Below are 18,794 nucleotides of genomic sequence, written 5' to 3'. Positions count from 1 at the left end.
ATACCATCCCTTGCCAAAGAAGAAGAAGAAGAAGAAGAAGAAGAAGAAGAAGAAGAAGAAGAAGAAGAAGAAGAAGAAGAAGAAGAAGAAGAAGAAGAAGAAGAAGAAGAAAAGGAAGAAGAAGAAAAGGAAGAAGGAGGAGACGGGGAAGGAGAAGGAGGAAGAGGAGGAGGAGAAGGAGGAGCAGGAGGAGGAGGAGGAGGAGGAGGAGGAGGAGGAGGAGGAGGAGGAGAGAGAGAGAGAGAGAGAGAGACAGAGACAGAGACAGAGACAGAGACAGAGACAGAAAGAAAGCAAGAAAGCAAGAAAGCGAGAAAGAAAGAAAGAAAGAAAGAAAGAAAGAAAGAAAGAAAGAAAGAAAGAAAGAAAGAAAGAAAGAAAGAAAGAAAGAAAGAAAGACTGAAAATCTATTCTGGAGGTTGAGAGATTCAGCTGTTAGTACTTGCTGGATTCTTCCAAAGGACACAGACTTGATTCCCAGACCCCAGGCTCACTGGGCTCGAGACTCCAGTTTTAGGGGATCTAACAACTTCTGGTCTCCTGGGGCACCTGTGTTCCTGTGCACATGAGCGTGCACACATATACACAATAATTAAAAGCTAACATATATCTTTTTTTTTAAAAAAAAAAAAGGAGGGAAATTCTGAAACATGACAGTATCTGTGACTCTTTCATATGTTAAGATAGTCAGCATGGCCTGGCTTCCTTGGGCGATGAGTATAATTGCTAAGTTGTGGGTGTTAGAGGGGTGGGTGCCTCGGGGCCTACTATCTAGAAAGTTCAGAGTGAGTGGAGGAGCAAGCGGTGGTGGTGACAGTTACAGTGTTGTAAGTATACTTAATGCTCCTGCACTGTTCGCTTAAAGTGGTGAACACAAATGATTTTACACAAATTTCAGCATCTTTTAAAGACAGAACACGAAGAAACTTTTGAAACTGCTAAATACATTGCTTATCTTGATTATGGTGAGACCAACTCCCAGGGTGTATACAAGTGTGAAAACACTAATTTGTGTACTTTAAACATGCATTTTACTACATACCATACATATACTTTGATAAAGCTGTCTAAAATGTTTAGTAAAAAAATCTTTGTTTTGTATTTGTGTGTGTGTGTGTGTGTGTGATATCTTACTGTGTAGCCATGGCTAACCTAGAATTCACTATGTAGACTAGGTTGGCCTTAGAGTCACAGGGTCTGCCTACCTCTGTCTCCTGAGGGCTAGAATTAAAGGTATGCAGCACCACACCCAACCCTAAAAAGAATATTTAAATGAATAATATGAATAGAGGAATTTTGTGGTGTCCACATGTATCTTTTCCGTGGGTTTGAATAAGTTGAAGTTTATCTGAAAAAGGTAACTAAGTGGGCACAGCCTTTCCTACTTTCTTCAACCCACCTTTTCCCCACTAAAGCAAAATGGAAGCATATTTCTATAACAGGGGAGACTTCATCCATCCATGCCCCCTCTCCTTTCTCTCTTTTTGTGAAAGTGGTATTTGAGACAAGGTATGGGAGGCTGGCCTCAAACTTGCAATCCTCCTGCCTCAGCCTCTTGAGTGTTATAGGTATGTGCTAGCACACACCTGGCTTTGTCCTCTCTTACAACTGGAAAGCCCTCCAGGACATATATGTGCCAATCACATTAAATGATCTTCAGAAACAGGTGAGTACCAGGCTGGGCATGCATAGGTCTCATTCTAGAGGGAATCAGTTTGGAAATCCATGACATAGAGCACACAAAAGAAATGGGCAGAGAGCCGTTCTAGGCACACAGGACCATTGTGCTAATTGAATTCTGAGACCTATATAGGCATCAGGACCAAGAGAGGTGGGTGTCTCAGCACCATGAGCTGACACAGGCAGTGCACACTAGGTGACAGCTGGTTTCCTGGGGCTGCATGATAAATTACCAGGCATTAACTCCTTTAAAATAGGAGAATTTTTGCCTAGAACATGAAGCTAATAGCTCTGGGATCTAACTAGCTGAAATTGAGTTGTTAGTAAAGCTACTCGCTTTCTGAATACCTCTGTGTGAGGTAACTCCGTTGCCCGGATGTCTGGTGACTTCTAACAATCCTCAGAATCCTTGCCTTATGGATTTTAACTGATTTCTGATGCCACATTCATATTGTCATTTTGCTCTGTGTGAATCTATGCTCCCCTCATGGCTTTATACGGACATCAGCCACTAGATCAGGCTTGTTAATCCAGGATGACCTCATCTTAACTCAGCCAATTATATTCACTAACACCCAGTTCTCCAATGAAGTCACATTCTGAAGTTCCGTTTAGACACAAATTTGGGGGAGGACAAACACTCCAATCCAGCCTAGGCTCTGTCAAGGCTGTGGAAGAATAAAGTAAAAAAAAAAAAAAGCTGGTAATTTAACAGCACTGGATCACACAGATTCATAAACATTTAGCCAAATCTTGGCAATTATTTTAAAGGCAGTGCATTGCCTTGCTGGTCCACGTTTCTGACAGAGGAAAATGAGGTATCTCAGTGCTTTTAGAAGTTGTATGGAGTCCACGTGGTGGACAGGCTCAGAGAAGGGCAATCCTGCAAAACTAGTCCTTGCTGTTATACTGTTTCTTTTTATGTGTTCAGAGGCAGAGTCCACAGACAGTAGCAGGAACATGGCAGAATCATGAGGAAGACTACTGGTTAGGTAACTTGTCCTCTGTATAGAATCAAAGAGATGCAGAATTGAAGGTAAATCTGAGTAAGTGGAGGTGGTGAGGACGTGAGACAGCAGCACTGGTGGGCAGCAGGAGCACCCCACCATCTTAGAGGTTGAGAGTGGGGAAGGACAGAATCAAATTAGCTTGTAAAAATTGACTCCTATCTAGTGTCAGTCTTGTACAACAACCCCCCCCCCCGAAAAAAAAAGCAACACTTTCCACTTTCCTAGGAGGCTCAGGACAGCCTTCCCCTGTATTCCACACCAGGGATCCCCACAGCACTGACCTATGGTTCTGTAGGCAGTTCCCTGTATGGAGCCGTACCCAGAGAAACTGAGCATAAGGTCGCAAGTTCAAGAATTGATTCCTTAACGAGAATACCTTGGCCTTTGGGGTGGGGACTTGGAAGCTCTAACATGTGTAGGAAGGACATTCCTTCAAACCTGGTCTTGAACTAGTCAATAGCAAGGGGAAGTGACATAGCATGGCTGTTTTTAATTGACCATCTGGAGAAAGGGAATAAATGTCCAGACATCCCTCAGTCTGTGCTGAAGAGGCCAATGAGCTACCGAGAGAGAGCCACAGGGTTCACTGTGGGTGAGACCCAGGCTGGGCTGCCTCAGCCCAGCTGGGGATCTCGAATAAAATGCCTCACACTGGGTATGAAGTTCAATATTCACTGTCAACTTTACTGGATTTAGAATCACCACGATGAGCAGGTATGGGATTTTTCAGAAAATTTTAACTAAGAAGACTTACGACATCACCAAGGATGGGGTGCTGAATACAATTCTTCCTCAGCTCAGTTGATCTTTGCCAGGTATCCTGTCAAAGCAACAAAAGAAAGTAGTCGATGATACCTCGGGCAATTTGCAAACAGAAATGTATTGCTCATCATTTTGGAGACTCTGATATCCAAGATCGAGGTGCCAATAGATTCCATGTCTGGTTGGTTCACTCTGCCTCAAGGACAGCAGCTTCCTGCTGCACCCTCATTCCATGGAAGGGGTGCAATGCTCCCTTCATCTCCTTTCATAGCTGCTAATACCGTTCATGAGAATGGAACCCTGGGACTTAGTGGCTTTCTCAAATCTGCCCCTCTGAAGGCATGCTCAGATCTTTGCAGGCAGTTCAGGTATGTGCTGAGGAACAGAGAGAGCAGGTATCTCTTACGTTAGGCAAGGAGAAATGCCAAGAAATTTGAAGGAGAACACTTTGTCTGAAGACTGTTTTAACATTCATGGGAAAAAATTATAATTTTCATGTCTAAGGCTCAAGTCAGGAACATCCGATCCTAAAAGTCCTTTCTCCTCTCCTCCCATCTACGCTCCGTCTGCTCTTCTTTTACTGGGTTCTGCAGGACGAGTTACGGCCTTCAGTGCATCGTCCAGGAGCAGGTGACACCCATAGCCTCTGGTAGCAAATGTCTGATCTAGCGAGGACTGTGTTCTGGCATGGAACTGAGTGCCTACACTCCCCACCACAGATGGGATCTCCTACAGACAAGACGAGAATGGAAATTACCAACAAGCAAGTTAATGGCTGAGCTGCGTGCTATCCCCGCCTCCCGCAGAGGGTGCCAGGGCTCAGCAAAGTTCACAGATGGAGCCCACTTAAGGAAAATGGCTCTTCCTAAAATCCAGTATGGCAGCCACGTTAATTGTCAACCTGGAGAGGAAACCAGAGAGGCCATTACACGCAGAAGGGCGCTGTGGAGGCCTGCCCGTAAAGGAAGGGCTGCTCCCAGTCCCACTCCACTCAGCTACAGATGCACCTGGAGGATAAAAGTGCTCCCTGGAGTGGACACTAAGCAGAAAGTCCTGCGACCTGATGCGCCGTGTGTCCTGCTCTAAGCCGCAGCAAATACTCCTGTTGCAGCACAAAGGCTCGTTTATCTCCTCTCCTGCCTGTCTGTTTAGACACCTGGGGGAGTTAATGAAGGGCGAGCAAACTTGGTGTATGCACTCCTGATAGGTGCAGTAACCTCTACTTACTGCTCATGGACTGCATTGTTGCTAACCATGCAGTGCTTTTCTCCCAACGAGACAGAGATTAATTACAGAGTATATAGAAGGAATTCCATTCATGAATTTGGGTCCTTGCATTGGAAGAGGCAGAGACAAATCAGGAGTGTCTCCACCACGATGCCTGTCAGGGGAGGGTGCCAACAGATGGACTTTAAATGAATGTATTTCTGAGAATTGTTTTTTCTTTCATGGATGGCAAAGCAAACGCACCAGGCTTTTTAAGGAGCACGTGTAAATGCAGAACTATTATGCCTGTGTCTGTATTTCAAAGTTGCGGCAGGCTTGGCTCAGAGATTGGAAGAGAGGTTGAAGCACAGACCTCATCCCATAGAAGTCACTTTGGTGAATTACTCTCAGAGGTTGGCTCATCAGTCAAAGCAACAACTGTTATCCTAAAGCTGACACTCAGTACAGCCATGAGCCCCAGACCCTTTGAACTCACTCCGGCCCATTAGGTTACTCCCAGTGAGTGAGCTCCAGTGAGCTTGAGAGGAAGAAAAGAGGCTAGCAAAACAGCTATCCTGGCCTTGTGGAAAAGATGGGATGCTGGGCTTCAGAGTGGCAGGTCTTCCCAGGAGGACGCTCCTCTCTGATAGGCAGGCATTCATCAAAGAAACGCACACCTCTGGAGATTGCTGATATTTGATGTTAGATCTGCCAGAGAATGGAGGGGAAGATTGGCTGAGTGCATCCTTGGCTTGTGTGGGGTTTTAGCGCTAAAGGCCGCACAAGCCAAGTCCAGATATCTGGTCCTTGGAAGGCTGATCCAGCTGCCATCTGAGCAGGAAGGACCCAGAAACAAGAAGAGGGAGGCTGAGGGTAGAGGGAGGATGGGTGAGAGAAGGGAAACAGCTGCGGTTTAGTTGGCTTTCATGTTAAGTTCTATGTTCTGCAGCTGGCTAGTCTGTATTTTCCCAGCACCTGGAACATCGCATGAACATTTTTACATCTCACCCAAGAATCTCTCAGTAGAACGGGATGTCTTGAACTTCAGGATTACTCTGAGGGCACGCATGGGTTTACTCGACTGCATCTGGGCTAGAGCTGGGATGAGACTATCTGAAGTTTTACTAATCCATAAGTTTCAGGTCTTCGAACCTCCCTTCTAGAAGCAAGCAGAGATGCCAAAAAAATGGGCTTTGTGTCTGGAACGCAACCAGAATGAGGATCTTGGAAGCCGAGTCCTGAACACAGCATCTTGTTCTTGGTTCTGCTTAGTCTTCTCTGAAAGCTAGTCAGTCATTCTTTGCTAGTCAGAACGAGCACTTGGGAGAGGCATTAGGCTGTCTCCCTATGGAGAATGAATTGGTGTGCATTCTATTTTTGACAGTGCAATAGAAACCAATCAAAGGTAGAATGTCCTCTTTGATTATAGAAGTTTTTCTTGAAGGAGAGCCATCAAATGGGAGGCTTGCTTCAACAGCGTTGTGTTTGGTTAACACACACAGGCCTCTCATGTGGAGCAGTTTCTCAGCTCTCTAGCCAGGGAAGCCATACTGCTAGCTTGAAATTAACCACACCAGGAATATTTACACCACAGCAATTGAAACATCCTGTAGATCATGACTTTGAGCATTATGTGCCAGCCCAACTGGCTGTGGATGGTCCTGTTAGGATGTTCAGGAGGTGAGACTGACTTTGGGGTTTAAGGGCATGTAAGAGAGAGGGGACATTAGAATGTGGTGGCAGAATCACTGGAGGCATGGAATAAGGTGCAACCAACTGTCTTCAAGGGATACATGATATACTGTGACCTACATTGTAATCAGAGACAACTGTCTTTATAGGATACCATGCTAGGAGGACCAATGTGACCTACACTGTATGTCAGAGCCTTTTGGGCCAACTGTTCTAATGGAAGGCTTGTTAGGAAGACCAATGTGACCCACACTGTACATCAGAGTCTCCTGGTCATTCATGGTCAGCTTATAGTTTTCATTGCTCCTCTGACACCACCTACATGAATCTTCTCACTTACCCTATTGATTGGCAACATCAGCCAGCTTTACCCCATTGGTGGGTGTAGTGGCTATTCCTGGTTGTCAACTTGACTATATCTGGAATGAACTACAACCCAGAATTGGAAGGCTCACCTGTGACCCTAATTTGGAGGCTGGGAGATACGAGTTTCTGACTTGGATCTCGGCATGGAGATCTTGAGGCATAGTGGCTATGAATTCCAGAAGATTAAGACAGGGAGGTCTCTAAATTCAAGGTCATCTGGGATTAAAGGCATGGTGGCACATGCCTTTAAATCTGGGCCACACCTTCTCCTGGAGACCTACATAAGGACATTAAAAAGGAAGATTTACTCTCTATCTCTTCTTCACCTTATTGTCTCATGGGAGTGAGCAACTATTAGATCCTTGGACTTCCATCCACAGTTGCTGCTGATCATTGTTGGAGAGTTGGACTAAAGACTGTTATCGACAAATTCCCTTACTATATAGAGACTACCCATACATTCTGTGAGTCTGAAGAACCCGGACTAATACAGTTGGTCATAACACCAACCAGCAAGCCTTTCTAGAACACTTTGTATTTATGGTTCTGCCTGGCACTGCTGGGCTTGCAAAGATATTTGAAGACCTTCTCCAGATAAGCCAGGATAGAAGTGGAGGAGGAATAGAGCCAAATTCTTTAAACAAATCCATGAACAGTGAAGTAAAAAGCTGGAGGCCAACCTGTAGTCCACAGCCTGGGTCTTTTGGAGTTAGACCCCTGCTCATCTGTGATGGGACCTATGTATCTCTATCATTCCTGCCTTTGCAGCTTTGCTGTATCCAGCATCTCACTCACAGTTTAGTCTCCCCAAGCTTCCCCAGGAGCTCCACAGAACAAATCTATGATCTCTTTGTCTTTGTAGCCACTCTGTACATCACAGTTATTTTTTTAATAGAAATCTGACACCCAGCAAGCTTGACAGGTGGAAGAATGGATAGATGGATGGAAGAATGGATGGATGAATAGATGGATGGATGGATGAATAGATGGATGGATAGGTGGGTGGGTGGAAGGAAAGAAGGATGGATGGAAGGATCAATGGAAGGAAGGATGAATGGGTAGGTAGATGGATGAATGGATGGATGGATGAATGGATAGATGGAAAGAAGGATGAATGGGTAGGTGGGTGAATGAATGGATGATGGATGGATGAATAGATGGATGGATGGATAGATGGATGGGTCGGTGAATGGATGGGTAGGTGGATGGATGCATAGGTGAATGGATGCATGGATGATGTAAGTATGGATAGATGGATGAAAGGATGGATGGGAAGATGGAAGGATGGATGGGAATATGGAAGGATCAGTAGAAGGAAGGAAGAATAGGAGAAAGGAAGGATGGATGAGTGGATGGATGGTGGCCTACACCTGAAATACATCCAGTCTCAGGTGAGGAAAGAGGCAGATACCCAGGTCAGTTGCTCAGCATAAACAAAACCCTGAAAACACCGTAACAGGAGCATGATCTAGGATCTGTGGGAAGTCAGCTCACTTGAAGCTGGAGGCATGTGTTGAGGAAGCATCAGGGAGTAAGGTTGAAGGGGAAAGTGGAGTGCAGATAAGCTGAAACCTGGCTGAGTAGGTCAGAGATTTTCTAATTATGTTCTGCCAAAGAACCCCAGGGCTCTGCAGAAGCACTTCAGGAGTTCTGTAAATAATTTAAATTTAATTTCCCAAATTACATATTTTAAACAGTAATGTGATTACACCAGCACACACAAATTTGGTTTACAGTAAATTTTAACACATTGCCAACCCCCAGTGAGTTAACTGGTGCTACCAGACCAATTCTCTCAATAAGACTCTGGCTGTAGCTGTCGGGAAGAAGATAGTTCTGAGATTGCAGCACGAACTGCTAAGCAGTTTTACCTGGGTGAGTCTAGTCTTTTTAACTTTGTGCAACCTAAATCAAATACCATCATCCCATGCTAGGGATGATGGAAAACTATCGCTTTCTTCCATAAACCCAGATTTCAGAGTTCAATGTTCATCAGAATAGCCTCTTTAGTTTCATCATCTGACTTCATTATATTCATGAGTGTTCAATCATTGGAACTCATGAAATAAACTTGCATTGATATATCAAAGTACATAAGCAGAAACATATATCTTAAGACCTCAGAAGTCTTACAAGGTTAAAGATGAAGGGCAGCTAAGAAAATCCAATTTTCCTTTAAAAGCCTAAAGCGACCATTTTCTAAAGAATAGTAAAGCTAAAACTCCTATGGGGTAAATAATTACTTTTTTGGGTGAAGACATCCAAGTTGTATTCCTAGATCCAGTGAAAGAGCTCACTTAAGAACCCAGGGGGATGGGTGGGTCTTACTGCTCCCTATAGTCTCCAAACAGAAAACATGGAGGGAGGGACCAGACAGGCCTAGTGTCCTTTCCAAAGGGTTCCTTGGTTTGCTAGTTTCTGAAAACTCTTGACTCCACGTGTTTCTGGGTATAAATGGTTGTCCTGAGCCAGGCTTAGAAGAACAGTCTTTTAACAGATTCATCCTGATAGATCACCTTGAAAAACAGACATTCCATACTTTCACATCTTTGATACCAGAGAGAAGTCATTCAGTCAACATACCTGAGACAGTCCTGATTATATGTCGGCCTTACTTGAGACACTTCCCAATCTTTATTTTTATGTGTATGAGTGTTTTGCTTGCATGTATGTCTAAAGCACCCCCTCCCCAAGACCAGAATTCCTGGAACTTGGGTTATAGACAGTTGTGAGCATATGTGGATGCTAGGAATAAAAACTTATCCTCTGCGAGAACAAGTGCTCTTAACTGCGGAGCCATCTCTCCTGCCCCGATCTTTACTCTTTAAAATGATTGTCTTTATAATCCAAATATTACTTCAGATTTATAGCTGTAGACCTTGGAAGGTGTTATGCTCTGCATATGAGATTCCCCCTGAAAGCTAACATTCAAGACTTGGTCTTTAACCGCATAGTCAGAGATGAGGCTTTAAGAAGTGATTGAATGACAAGGACTTGGATCTAATCATTGGATTAATCCATTGATCCATTCAAAAGGTGATGGCATTATTAGTTAGGAGACGGGCCCACCTGAAGGAAGTAGATAACTGAGATATGCCCACTTACGCTCTGCCTCCTGTCCATCAGATGAGCAGCTTTGATCTGACACATGTTCCTCACCGTGAGCCTGCCTCGCCACACACAGCCCAGAGGCAGCAGAGCCACAGGACCATGAAGGGAAAACCCAGAGACCACGATGCAAAATAAATCCTCCCTCTCTGGAGTTGTTTTCATTCATAGGCATTTTTGACAGTGATAAAAATTACTCAGCCACAGGCATTTTTTTTTTTTTTTGGTCAGATCTGATACCTAAAGTTTTGTGATTTTTTAAATGAAATCTGATTCTGGTGAGCGTTTAACTTATATTCAAAAGCTTGAAGAACCAGAGGTGATAGGAGTAATCAGTGATGGTGTCTGGTAGCAGTTAAGAACCAGAAGTGACGGGAGTTATAATGGTCTCCGTGATACTGTTTGGTAGCCCGGAGTGTGTGTAGGACTGATGGAAGGAGATATTTGTGATTTATAAGGTGCCGTATCCACGTGGGCTCGCAGGTTTTCTGAGTAGGCAGATGGCCTTGAGGCCCTTTAAAGAGCTGGGCTTGTGTTGACCGCTTTGCTTCAGTTCAGCTGCCTGCCTGCTTTCCACAAAACCTGTCTGTTAGCTCCTTGTTACTTACGATGTTACCAACATCGTTTCTGGAGCTTAGATACATTCAAGAGACCATAGTCTCTTGGAGAAGGGAAACCCTGTGGCCAGTTAGAGTCACTCTGAATTGCAGAACATAGGACAGGATTGAAGGGTTTCCTGACCTCAAACATCTCACTCTCACTCGAGCCACAGCCAAAATTATGTCGGTACAGGAAGCCACTGGGCTCACGAAGGGCTGACATGTTTGAGGAAATGCTTGGCTGCTAAAGTCAGCACTACATTCTCAGGTATTGAGAGCTCTTAAAGTTCTTCACCCAGTTATGCCAAGGATGCTCTGTAACATGGGCTGGAATGGTTGACTTAATGGAGGAAACAAAGAGTGTCTTTCCCTCCCGCCCTCTGGTCTGGGGGATAAAGTGTTGGCACTAAGCACTGTCTCTCCCTTCCTCCTTGCTCACATCCCTGTCTCTGATCAAGCCCTAGCAGATTGTTTCACACACAGAGATAATTGGCTCTGGTGGTGGATGTTTGGTTTCACTTCAATTGCTGGGTTGCTCTAACTTGAACATCTAAGTTCCTCAGGGGCAGGATGGTGGTTTTGCCGCCCCAGGGCAGAGCTCTCTCCCTGACTCTCTCAGTCCCACGTTCCTGACAAGACTTGCTGTTGTGAGTCCTGGTGACAGGCGTTTACTGAATACTCTCTCTGTGAGGGATTTGTGTACATTCTCCCACATTAAGCTGTCCAGCATGGCATCCACCAGCCACGTGTGGTGGCTGCATAGCCACGTGTGGAGGCAGCATAGCACATGACTGTGCTTAATTGAAATGCGCTCTAAATAGACATGAGAATACTGGGACTAAAGACTTCTTTTTAATCTTTTGGCTTGTAAAATATAATTGAATCTCACTCATTTTCCCTGTGTCTTTTAAAATATCATTACTAGAACACTTAATAGAATACATGTGACTAACATTTGTGGCTCTTAATGCATTCCTTTAGTGCAATAGTGTTCAAAATAATCACAAATGCCATTACTGTGGCTATCAGGTGAGGGTGGTCATGCTTACAGAGGTTAACACAAGGCTCAAATGTCATGCGGTTGTAACCGGAGGAACAATCATTTGACCCCAGGTCTGACTGGCTCTAGACTTTACACATACATGGCAGCAATAAGTTTTACTGTCACTCAAATTTACAACTTGCTAAGTGTACTTTAATTCTAAACAAGGGATTAGAGCCCACCCATGGCTTAGAGGAGAGAGTGTATGTATGTCTCAGAGCAGATCATAAAAGCTCATCACTCCTTGGACCCTTGATATTCAAGTTCAACCCTGGGCCTCAGCCTGCACTCTCTCCACAGCCTACCCCACTGGTCAGGTTTGTTTAGCACCTCAGGGAGTAGAGTGTAGAGTTGTTACTTTGTTCCAGTTTGCTGATTGATGAGAAGAGGAGAGGCGACCTGGTTTGATACATTCTGAAGGTCGGATAGAGGTCAGAATGACAGCCACCTTGTGCAGACACAACAACCAGAGCCAGAGATGCTGGCACTCATGAATTCCACTAGGACCTTCCACCCTGTCATCCCTATTTATCAGCCTTTAATAAAAGGCATTTCCCTCTCCCCAGAGGCTGGAGGAGCAATATTATATATCTGTGGTTTGGGATCTGACAGGAAATTAGTAATTTACTCAAGCAGGTTGGGCAGGTGGAAGGAGAGAACAGAATCCTCTTGTAGAATTTGTGAACATCTTCCAAAGTGTTTTTTTTTTTTTCAGAGTATCTTTATTTCTAGAAACAGTCAGAAAAAAGCCAGTATTTGAAGATGAAGCTTTTATTTCTAGCATTGAAATGTGGTGGGGTTGTATAAGCATCATAGAGGAAATTAGGTTTCTCTTTTTCCCTGCAAGAACAAATGTTTATAAGTGCAGTGCTGGCGGGGTCCCCTGGTAAAGAACATAAATAAACAATTTTCCTTTGTTTTCCACCCATAGCAAAAAAGCGAATGAATCTGGAGCGTGTGCCTCGGAGGTACTGGGCCTGAGAATGGGAAGGAGCACACAGGAGAGGAAGGAAAAAAATACAATAACGAAATTCCTTTTTCCCTTTTGACTTAAATCCCAATTAAAACCTCCCTGCCTTTGCAGGGCAGCTGACAACAGGTTCCATGTCACTGACCCTGCTGACAGAATAACAATGTAAGGCTTCTAAACTGGCATTGGTGTTAATCAGAGACCCCAGGGACGGAGCTGTTCCGATTGCTAGGGGCTCCGATCCGGTGTGCTCATCCATTTATCTTGCTTTCCCCCTGACGTGCTTGCTGTCAGCTGCTAAACACTGAGGCATTCTGAGGTGGTTAACTTGAGCCGAAGTGGAGGAAATAGCTTGCAGAGGCCGCCTCACCAACTCAATCTACCCAGGAGCCCCTGAAACTACAGTAATATCTTCTCACAAATTTTCCTCTGGTGTTTGATGGCCCGAAGAAGTTTGGGTTTTTTCCACCCTCACTTTAGTTTAATCTCTCTCTCTCTCTCTCTCTCTCTCTCTCTCTCTCTCTCTCTCTCTCTCTCTCTCTCTCTCTCTCTCTTTGCAAATTAAGTTTTTATTTCCCTTGTTCATTATTCAAAATTCCATTAGAGGCAAAATTTGTAAAATACAGAAAACAAACCTTGGGTGTTCTTTCCCGCCTGCTGTTTAACCTTGTGTTGCTCAGTGTTTCATTCTCTGCCATTTCTGTTTGCAGAGAAAACAAGTTCAAGAATGTCCTGGGTCTGCTCTTCCAAAAGCTACCCCTTCAGTTCTACAGGGGAAGAGGGAGCACATGAGACAGCTCCTTGCCTCATTCCCCTTGTTGATCAGAGCACAGCAATGGTAGGAAAATGCCCAGGCCAAACTCACAGCTGTCCAGTTGAGAATTAATGTGAACCACATATGAAATTGTAATTCGTTCATAGCTACATAAAATAGTAAAAATAAATCAGTGCATCAGTGCGATTGTTTTAATAATATGTTTCATATAAGAAAATATTTCCCAAGTAATATCACTTTGAGGAGGAATAAACATGAATTATTAATAAGATACATCAGTACTACAGTGCTCAGTAGCCCCATTCTGGGGACCTACCGTATTGAACATGGTACTCTGAGATAGCTTATTATCCAGTCAGGAACAGATGTGTGAAGGATTGGGAATGAATGATTGTGCTGACTCCACGTGGGATTTACATGTGGTGTTCCCAGCATTTCTGTACTAAATTGCTAGAGGTACGGATTGGATGATGGCAGTTCAAGAATGCAGTGGCCAAGAAAGGTTCTCAGAGGTGCCAGGACACAGATGATGTCATGGATTAGTCAAGGTCACTGGGAATTATAAACTGGGCTGGCAGCACCAGAACTTCCAGCAACAGAGAAACTGAGGCAGGACTTCATCTTGCACATGAGCATCTCAGAAAGATAGCTAGCTTGTAAGGCACGGCCTGGGGCAGCCTGCCCACAGAAGGCAAAGATGGGCCAGTGTCACTATGGGCCTTAGGGACACCTGTGACAGCCCAGCACAGGATGACAAATGGACCCTAGCACAGGTTCTGCTTCTCAGTTGTTTGGTTGGTTTTTAACTTGACACAAGCTAAGGTTGTTAGGGACAGAGGAAACCTCTACTGACAAAAATGCCTCCTTCAGATTGGCCTATGGGGGTGAATTTCTGTTTTGGGAAATATTTAAAAAATAGAACTGGCACGTTCCTGTGCTTGCCTCCACCCAGTTTGCTAAGTTCCCACTGGTGTGTCGCTACCATGCCAGTCCCATGTTTCAAATACCCATGCCCTTTGTGGTGCCCTACCCACACTTTGCTGCCACCATACCTTTCTCCTGAGAAGCCAGCCAAGTCACTGCAAGAAGGAAAATGCAGTACAAACTTAGTTCAGAAACAATGGTAATTCAGTCACTGGGCGTGACAACTAAAATCCTAACTTGTAAGTCTTATTAAATCTAAATCGGCTGGTGGCAAATCCTGACACATCGGCCATTAAAACCGGGAACCATTCGTAATTACATTTTGTCCTCACACTATCCCCGTCCAAAAGGACCTCACTCTCTCCTGATTCCTCTCTTCCTCTGTCCAACCCAGAAGTCCCTCCTACGTGCCCAGTGATTGGCTCCTTTATTCATTAGGGGATTGGTTCACAAGAACAGCACCAGGCCCATCCTTCAGATTGGCCATTAATGGATTTCTCCATTAATGACGGATGTGGGAAGACCAGGCCCATGTGGGTGCTGCCACTCATGGTGAACACTGGTCCTGAGAGGTATACGAACGTAGCTGGACACGAGCCTGAAAGCAAGCAGGTAAGCAGCATCTCTCCATGTCTCTGCTTTAGCCCCCCCTTTAGGTTCCTGCCCTGAGATCCTGCCCTGACTTTCCTCAATGATGGACAGTGATGTGGAAGTGTAAACCCAAGAAGCCTGTTCCTCGATTGCTCTTAATGGTGGTGTTTATCAAAGCAACAGAGTAGTGTGCTAGGACAGCCATCATCCCAGGCTTGAATCCTGGCCCTGCCAGTGGAAGACTGTGAGATTGGGTTTAACGTCCCTTGGTGGCTCTGATTCTAGAATACAGGAACAAGTATGGTGCTCAGCCCCCAGGAGTGTAGACAGGATCAGAAGGATGGAATTGCTGCTCCAGGGCCTGCATCTCCACACTGTAGCTCCTCCGTGGTGCCCAGAACTCTGTTGTAAGTTGGTTTCCATTGTAGGGGCCGGCCCAGCATGTGCTTCTATGCGGGTCAGTCTTTGGAAGAGGAAGCCAGGACACAGGCATCTATGTTGGATAGACAGGTGAGCTGATATGATACGTGACTTTATTCTGCACAGACGAGTGTGTTTTATCCCTCTCTGAGCACACAGTTCTGCCCATTCCTTTGTCAGGCAGAAAGCTAGAGAGATGCATTCTCCTTAGAAGGAGGAGAGGGTTCAAATCACATATGGATGTGCATACAGCTATCTAAGACAGAGCTGACACCGTGGAGCCTAGAGTGACTCTCACAGTACCCATGTTTCTTTTCTTTATATTTAGGTTTTCATTGGTGAATCTCTGTGACAAGTTTGAGTCAGTCTCACACCTTTGTCTGCCCTTCCCATGCAGGACAGTGGGCAGAGCCCCCTCATGCATGGGCTACTTTCTTTAGCCCCTGCCACTCCCAAGCCCCCCTCACTCCCTTGTCACTGTCTTTCCCGGTGTTCCTTAAGCTTTTGCCAGGTGTCAAGCGCCTGTGTGCATTTTCTCTCTGTGTGTCACGGGTGTTTCAGGCGGATATTATGCCTGTTACAGACTTCTGTGTAAGAGCGATCTAGTGTGGACCGCAGTTCTCCATTACACCTCTGAGTTATGCTCACCCAGAGAGAAATGAGCTTTGAGAAGACACAGTTCTGCTAAGGAATTGACTGCCTGCCGGTGTTTGTCTGCTCTGGGCACTATAACTTTGACTGCAAAGTCAGACAGGGTTGCTCAGTCCCGATACTTATCTGTAAGAGCAAGTTAAAACATCCTTTCACTGGAAGCTGTACAAAGACAGTCCAACACATTAATTGAGAACAGTGGATACAGCAAGCAGGAAAGAGCATACACATTCTATCCAAGACAGGTGTGATGTTTTATACAACACCCATTCTTTTGTTTGTTTGTTTGTTTGTTATTTTCTATATTCTTTGTTTACATTCCAAATGATTTCCCCTTTCCCGGTTCATGGCTCAGCTGTTAAGGCTAGGCTCACAACCATAAAATACAATGCCCATTCTTAATATTTCTTCCTCCTCTTCTCCTTCCTCTCTCCATTCTTTGGTGCCATTGGCTTTTCCTGTTGCCACAGGAAATAAAAGACCTCTACAACAGCATTTTTAGGGGTGAAAGTTTACTGTGGTCATGGTGCAAATGTGGTGAAGGCTAGACCCTGAGGCAGCCGGTTGCCATGCAACTACAGTTAGAAGAGGGGGGATGAGTATCCATGCTCAAGAACCTTCTTTTTCTGTACTTTTTCTGGCATGAATATAGATTTATGGAGGGGAAGTGAAGAATTCCTGAGAGTGGGGAGGGTCTCTACAGGAGAAATACTGCAGTTTCCTCCTTTGAATGCAGTTCAGGACCCAAGCCCAGGAAATGGGGCTGCCCAATTTTACAGTAGACACTGGAAACCTCAGCTTCATCAAGATAATCCCACTCAGGCCTAGCAGACAGTAGGCTGACATAGACAGCGTCTTGTGGGCCTGCCTGGAGCTGTGTTCCCCTGGTGATCCAGATGCTGTCGAGTTGACAGTGCTCCACCACAGACCCCTCCTCCTCCTCCTCTTGTCCTTCCCCCTCCTCCTCCTCCTCTTGTCCTCCCTCCTCCTCCTCCTTTCATATCTCTTTGCAAGTAGTATTTTAAATTTATCATCCACTGCTTATTAATTTATTGTGTATGCAGGAGCAGAAGAATGCCTTGGTGTTTGTGTGGCGGTCATCGGATAATTTTCAAGAGTCAGTCCTTCTCATCAATGTGATTCCAGGCATGAAACTCAGGGACCCAGGCTTGGCAGCAAGCACCTTTAGCTGCTAAAGCCCCTTCTTCTCCATATCTTTATCAGTAGCATGGCTATTCCTGTAACAGCATAGGTTGAGGCTCTAATTAATTCTAGTTAATTTGTTAAATAACTAGAACATCTTAAAAAAAAAAGACATGAAGATGAAAAGAGATACCATGGTCCAAAAATGACACTTAGTTTTTTGCATCTCCAAGTTCTAGGCCTCTGTGTGTGTGTGTTATTCTGTTCTCAGGTTCCCACCTGGAACTCGTTTTGTGTGGTCATTTTAGGAATGTCACATCAGCCCGTGCTTTTGAATCTGTCCAAAATTAGGCAGGCTTGTGAATTCTGCCATACAGAAACTTCACCTTCGTCCAAATACACGTACTACTGCCCGCTTTTCTTAGGCTGTTCCTGTAGGTTCTTGCGGAATTCCTCGTTCCATGATTACTGGGACATGCCAAGCTACCTCCAAAGTCTAAAGCAAGAAAGATTTTTTTTTTTTTGGACCAAACTATGAAGACGTGTGAAATGCTGCTTGGCATGTTTCCTGTGAGATATGGAAGCTCAGGGGAGTCAGTCCTCTACACTAACATTGCACGGCCAAGTCCATAGCACAGTGCTTAGAGTAAATGGTCTCACCCTTGTCACCTGTTAAGTTCCCATTGTTCTGACACTGAATGGGCCAGGGTGACAGAAAAAGGAGCGGAACAGAGTGTTCCTCAGTCGGAGCATAGTCTACAGTCAGGTCCCACAAGACCTCGTTTCCGAAGGCAGAGCTTCAGAGCTAGCAGCACAGATGAGGCTTCCTGAGAGGGAATCAAGAGGAGAAGTCAGCAAAGCCTCCTGAAAATGGTGAGGGAAGGGTTAGGCGTGTGATGGGCAGCTAGGGCAAACAGGCAGAGCAGAAGAGGCCACCAGAGGAAAGTGACTAGCAAAGGCAGAGAGTGAGTGAACAGGTTTTGTCAACAGAGAAACCGCACCAACCCTTGGAGTGAATGGGCCCCTGCCTGTTAGTATGCACACCCAGTGTGGGGGTCAGAAAGCCACCTGCGGAGCGGGGTGGGGGGTGCACCTGTAATCTCAGCAACACTCCGGTGGGGACAGGGAGTGCTCAGACTTATTCTCAGCTACACTGGGATAGAGTTTCAGAGACAGCCTCAGCTATGTGCATCCCTGTCTTCTCCTCAAAGGGAAGGGCAAAAATTCAGACTTTTACATATGGTATTAAAGTAAAGAACATCTAATCTATGACTATGGGCTACACCAGCATTGAGATCATTGGTCATTAGAGTCAACTGCAAGATCCTGTGTCTCTTGAGTGACTTGTCGACTGGTTCAAGGGCATCCCTAAGACCACAGAAAGTTCTAGTGGGCAGCCTCGGATGCAAGTGCCATGCTGGAGACTGGAGACTGTCTGGGAGAGTCTAGGGGAGGCATTTAAAGTGTTGAAGCAGGTTACAGGAGGGTAAAGCAGCTTGGCTTTCCTGATGGACACATGTTCAGGATTTTATCTAACTCATTAATTAATGAAAGAACCAGTCAGATATTACAACCTGTTCAGTAATTGACTTTTTAATATTAAAGTGAAATTCATAGAACATAAAGTTAGCCATTTTGAAGCCATTAGTTTGACACCTTGTGGCAGAGAAAGAATTAAAAAAAAAAACCTCAGGTCCATTGTCCGTCTGAGAGGTGAGCGAGACAAGGAGAGTTGGAGGTCTACTGCAGGTCATCAGGCTGCAGGATCGTGCTTGTTCCAGGGATGGGGGAGAAAAGGAAACAATTGCTGGGAAGAGCCCACCGTACACAGGGGCCTCCTGAGCAGTAAGGGGGG

Source organism: Apodemus sylvaticus, chromosome 1 (genome assembly GCF_947179515.1).
Source record: "Apodemus sylvaticus chromosome 1, mApoSyl1.1, whole genome shotgun sequence".
In the NCBI taxonomy this organism is placed as follows: Eukaryota; Metazoa; Chordata; class Mammalia; order Rodentia; family Muridae; genus Apodemus; species Apodemus sylvaticus.
Note: the sequence above shows the minus strand (reverse complement) of the source record.